This window comes from Rosa chinensis, chromosome 2 (assembly GCF_002994745.2).
Source record: "Rosa chinensis cultivar Old Blush chromosome 2, RchiOBHm-V2, whole genome shotgun sequence".
Lineage (NCBI taxonomy): Eukaryota > Viridiplantae > Streptophyta > Magnoliopsida > Rosales > Rosaceae > Rosa > Rosa chinensis.
Genome location: NC_037089.1, coordinates 40,520,841 through 40,526,840, shown reverse-complemented (window position 1 = coordinate 40,526,840; position 6,000 = coordinate 40,520,841). Strand labels below are relative to the sequence as shown.

Genomic DNA, 6,000 nt, shown 5'->3' with positions numbered 1-6,000 from the left:
ATTAACTGAATATCTCAGTTTATTAGAGATATATGACATATTTTTATGTGTGAAAATTATTAGGAATCTAAAAGGAGAAGCTACTTGATTCCTAAAAGGAAAAGAAGTGAAAATCTCCTAACCTAATCAATAAAAGAGGGACGTGATCAGTTTGGACGCAGAGGGCCGCACAAGAGAAAGAAAGAACGACATCTTCTGCCATCAACTAGCCGCCATCTCTTCTTTTTCCTTTCTTCTAGTTTTTGTTTTGTTCTTGACTATGTCTAGCTAAATACTTTTGTAGGTAGGGGCGATTTCAAAGCCCCAAACATGTTCAATTCATATTGATGATAATTCAGTTTTTGGTTTTCTATATTATCAATTGAGTGTTTGTTTCACCGTGTCTACAAGATGAATCTTTGCTTGTTTGTTGAGGTGCGCAGCTAAATGAATAGGTTAGGGTTCTAATGCTAGGAGTAACACTATATTCGTATATGTCGTGTGTTGATTCCAATTGAGTAGCAAAATGTTTTCTTGAATTACATGTGACTCAAACCCTAGGTTTAGCAAGACTACCAATGTACTTGTGCCCCTAGATTTATCCAAACCCTTTTATTGCTTAATGATTTTGATATGTTAAACTTAGCGAGCTTCTGTCTAGGTTACATAATCGGAAATAGATTAAGTGGTGAGCTTGTATTCACTTAACGAGGAACTAAGAAAGGGTAATGGGTTAATTCGAGCTTGTGAGTTAACTTCGGGTGAATTCAATTGAGAATTAAGATTCCATAACTGAGCTTTGATATGATTGAGTGTGTTTGGTGGTGGAGAATGAGTCCTTAGCTTTGTTTCTATCAATAGTTTAAAGATATAAAATATGTTTCTGCTTTGTTATCTTTCTGTGTTGAGTTTTACGTGAATTCTTTCATATAGCAAATCAACTCCGATTGTTCTGAAATTATGTATGCGTGTTACTAAATGTGTTTTTAGTGTCTTGTAAAATTTATATAAAATTACATTGAGTCTAGGTTAGTTAATTAATTTATTTTCATTAACTGTTCAGTAGCATGATTTAGAGTAGTTTGTGACATTTGGTTAGCAGTTTAGGAACAATCTTCATTGGGTAATGACCCTTGCTTGATCACTATATTACCAACAATGATATTTGAGTGCAAGGTTTAAGTTGTGCATCTTTTAGACGTATCAATTTCCATTTCCATTTCCGGAAATCTACCTTCTCTCTCCTCTCCCCCGAATTCTCTTCTTTCCCTTTCGGGTCCTTCTTCCTTCCTTCGATTCCACACATTCTGGCCACTAACCGGCGTGCAGCAGGCCACCACAGGAGCGCCTCCCTCCCCTCTGCACCCTAGTAGCCTTAGGTTGTGGCGATTTGGCCGAGAAACCTTGAATCGAAGTAAAGTTCCTCATAGGTGCAGTTTGGCTTTTTCAGGAAAATCTTCCATTTCCGGTCGTTTCCGACCACCAAATTGGGACCGTAGGAGCGCCTCAAGCCGGTGATCATTTCCCCTAATCATTCATTTCAATTTGCAGTGTGGAGGATGAATTGAAGGAAATTTCAAACCTAGGGTTTGAAATTTCTGGGTTTTTCTTCACCGCCGGTTTCGACTATTTCAAGATAAAATTTGGATGTGTTGTAGTTGAGAAAAATGATCAGTGTATCGAGTTGTTGTTGTACATGGAATTTGGCCGCCGGTTATGGAGATTGGTACCGGCGCGTGGACCCCACGTGCCGCCACTGTGGGTGGCACGTGGAGGCGTGTAGGGCAGTGTCTTAATTCCAGTTTTTAGCCCATTAAATTGTATAATTGTTGTAGAGCTTGTATGTGAGGTTTGGTGAATTTTGGAAGAGTTTGGAATTGTTTGTGATTTTTCCGAAGTTCGGAGTTTTGTGATTGAATTGTGGGAAATTCGGTCATCAGATTTCCCTCATTTCCGCTATGGAGTATGTAAATTGAGGGATTGGTGTTATGGGGGAGATTTGGGTTGAATCAGAGAAGTTATGAAGATGAGATTTCGTTTTAGGCTCGTAAGTATTTTATCGGATTGTCGTTTACGGAAATATAATTAATTGTGTACAGGACGATGTCGCGAGCTACGGCTAGATGAAGGAACTCGTTTGTGTGGTCGCCCAATAGTATTGTGAGTGGACTTTTGATTTTAAATTGATGCATGCAAATTAATTTCCGCAAATTTTGATTTTATTGATTTATCAACTTAATTATCGAGCATTTTATTTTGGTTTGGATTATTGATTGATTTATTGGTTTGAACTTTTGAATTAAGATTCATTATGCTCGATTTGAGGATTTTGATTTATGTAATAGTTACTAGATTTTTTATTCAGTGGAATTTCCGGAAATTTTTATTATAATTAATTATCAATTCTTGAGATTTCAAGAGAGATTCGGAATTGGTTTTGGAATATATGATTATTATTTTGGAAATATGATTTACGTGATTTCTTTTGACGATTTATTTTACCGAGATGATTTCCGGATTACATATTATATTTAGTAGCCAATTTTGAGATATCCTGGAATATTTTTGGAAATCGGATTTTTCCGAAGGAATTTGTGCTCGTACTAATTTCCGGGTTTGGTTACGGATTTGAGAATATTTTGGCGTGCGGGGCAACATCATTGGAATGGCTATTTTTCTCGTGAGAGATTGGGGAAGTCTTTTGAATTTTTCGGATTTTTGAATGTTTTCTTCACCATACCGGGGTCCAATTACTAGGTCTCCTCCTCACTTACTTTGTGTTTGTGAGTGGCAGTTGAGGTAGTTTATTCTCCTCCTCACGTGAGTGGCAGTCGAGGTTATTAGTTCTCCTCCTCACACAATCTATGTGTGGGTGGCAGTCGAGGTTAGGGGTTCCTTTACCCTATCCGTATGGTGACATCTCTTCCCCATATCCTTTTATTTGTTACTTGACTAGCAGGGCTAGTCCGATTCTCTTAACCAGCGGAGATTGGTATGTTTTCACGAGACTCCGAGTTTTAATGACTTACGTTTTATAAACGTTGCATGCATCGAAGTTTTATGAATTTAAATCCGTGGGAAAGTAATATGACTTCTTTTCTTTTAAATTATTTACTTAGTTGTATATTTTTGTCCACTCACACTGACGTGTTTTTCAATTACTTTCCCCTGGGCCCTTCGGTTTCAAATGCCCAGTTTGCAGGCGAAATTAGTTGAGGTCGGGCGTACACGGAGTTGAGGCATAGTCAACAGCATGGCTTCCGCATTTGCCTTTGAATTAGGTTTTCCTTGTTTACCTTTCTATTAGAATTGCTCTGATTACCTGTGGGATTTATGTTATTCAAGTTGCGCTTTGTGTTTTGTGAATTGGGGAATGTTGTGATTTGGGGAGCAGGGTGGCTCCAGGAGAATAAGGATGGATGGTTAAGAAGTGTAAATGTTTTTCTACAGGTTTTGGGTAATCCATTTTTAAGGGAAGTTCTACCAAATTTTTGGTAGCATTTCTTCTAAGGTGGGCCCCGCAGGGCCTCTTCTGAAATCCGGGGCGGGTCCTGTCAGGAGCAAAATTCCATAATGACGTCATTGACGTGCTACACTTTGCTGGTAGCTTTCTTTATTATATAAGATAGAGTTCCAGCCAAGTAATGATAAAAAAAAGAAAGAGAAAGAATAGGAGTAGCAGGAGAACGTCTCAATCAAAGATAAGGACAATTTATCTTCAAGAGCCTTGAAGAAAGGAGACTCTAGCTATTTCATTTCATGTGGGAGTTAACAACATTCACGTTAATCTCTCCATCAGTCTACTATATAAAGCTAGCAATATTGACGCAGAGGACACAGAAAAAAGAGAAGAAGAGAGCCAAGGCCCTGCTGCAAGCAAGAAGAATTCAACAACGTGCTTTTATCACAAAGGTTGAGACTCCCTCTCTTTCATGATCTTCACTTTCTTTTGTGTTCACAGGTTTGTCAATGATGCCATGCAAAAGGAAAACATGTCGGAGCAGTGTCTCCAATGAACATGCCAGAGTAGCGTCTCTGATGAACCATGTCGGGCAGCGTCCTGATGACTCATGCCGGGCAGCGTCCCGATGAATATACCAGAGCAACGTCTACGATGGTCTACAAACAGAAGAGTCCCTCAAAATTAAAATGGACCTGCCTTTTGAAACACCAATACGAGCAATTTCCCTTCCGCCTTCGTCTCTTTTTCAAACCACCATACCATAAAGCATGTCCCCAAATTCCATCCTTTCTTCCCAAGAGCACCAACTCAAATAACAAAAAAAAAAATATAATAAACAAAGTCTAAGTAGTCAGACTCACCCTCAAATTGAAACTCTGGAGTCTTGACTGCAGTTGTTGTCCTCGCCTTTTATGCCTGCACAAAAGGTTTTATCAAATTTAAAATCCTTACGGTTGCAGCAATGGGAGTTGACAAACCACAAACAAATTATTTTCGGTGCAAAGAAACTAAGAGAAAAGGAAAGAAGACTCACCGCTGAATCAAATTCTAGAACTCTGGAATTTATGCCACCGCAACTCCCATACTTACCTGCATTAAAGAGTAATAAGGTTCAGATTTACAAGAGCCTTGAAATTGCAGCAGTTGGCAATGCAAATGAAAGGTAACGTCTTCAGGCTCACAATGAAACAAAAGCATTCTATCCAGATCAAATGACAATCGCAGAAATTACCAAAGTACAACAGCAAGGAAAAAGGGAGCAGGAATGATGTTCAACCAAATTGTGCAAATATAACGAGACTGACAAAGGAAAATGACAAGTATGTGTTCGTGGGTGCAGCGTGTCAAGAGAAGAAAGAAAGTTGAAAGCTTAGTGGTGGAATGACAAAGTAAAAACTTGAAGCTCTAATTAAGTGCACAAGACAAATGGGCACTCTGTTTGTCAGAGATGTGCTGAAATGCAAGGCATATATTAAAGCCAATTTCAACTTCTTCCAGGGGCTGCAGCAAGTTTTTGGTGCAAGAGATCGAAGTGGTGCCGACATAAAAAAAAATAATAACAAAAGTCTCTGGCGGTGGAATCCTTGTATAGGGATGAAGCCTTAACCCAAGGTATGGTCAATGTCAACGAAGCAATCCCAGAAATCCAAAAAAGCACAAAGCAATATAAAAAAAACAAAGAATGAGTATTCTGGTGATGTTGCAGACCACAAGATAATTTAATTAAGCTATATGCATAAGACAAAAGCTTAATTAACAAGGTGCCCAAGGCAATGGTGGAAGCTGACAAAGTGCAAAGCAAAAATAAAAGAAAGAAAATTGAGTGGTGGCGTTGCAGACCATCAATTTTTGCACAAGACAAAAGCTTAACCAACATATTCAAAGCAAGAAAGGTCAAGATGCAGCAATTCAAGTCATTTGGGTAGAGGAAAAAAATAGGTTTAGGCACCCACAGATTAAAGAAGTCTCTGGAGGAACTAGAAAAGAGCTAATGTGGTAGAGGTCTTACACAAGATTTTTCCCAGAAGCCAAATGCAGTAGAACGTTGGAATTTATGTTCCTGTGAAGCCGGCCACGACCTCGTCTTCCACACAGGTTCTACTCCAGGCCCCAGTTTCAATTCCTTCCAGTCAGATTGTGTTGACAAATCCATCTCCAATTCGGACTCGCAGGAGATCAGTATCGAGCTTGTGATGCCCAGGAAATTCGTATTTTTTTTCCAAGGATTTTCCGGAATTTAAATTGTGGGTATCAGACGGTTTCGTAGATACAGCGGAAGTGTTTCAGATGAATTTTTATTCGGAAAGTATGACTTTAGGGGGGGTTGCTAAGGTTGACTTTGGATATGTGATGCCCTGGAAATTCGTATTTATTGTCCGGAATTTAATTTAGTGATTATCGGACTATTTCGGGGCTCGTGGATGGAGCGGAAGTGTTTCAGGCGAATAATGTTTCAGGAAGCGTCATTTTAGGGGGGGCACAAGGGTTGACTTTTTATTCGTTGGGTATCTCCGAAAACTTCCTTCAAGAAAGTTGTAGAGCGTGTCGATACGAGTTCG

General features: G+C 39.1%; 1 long non-coding RNA gene across 1 annotated transcript; it reads right to left on the bottom strand.

The window, feature by feature from the left end:
* Nucleotides 1–4,107: 4,107 nt before the first annotated feature.
* Nucleotides 4,108–4,973, bottom strand: LOC121051934. Its single transcript, XR_005807516.1, has 3 exons — nucleotides 4,674–4,973; nucleotides 4,476–4,531; nucleotides 4,108–4,357 (listed from the first exon to the last, which is right to left on the bottom strand). It is a non-coding gene; the product is annotated as an uncharacterized LOC121051934 (long non-coding RNA).
* Nucleotides 4,974–6,000: the final 1,027 nt, after the last annotated feature.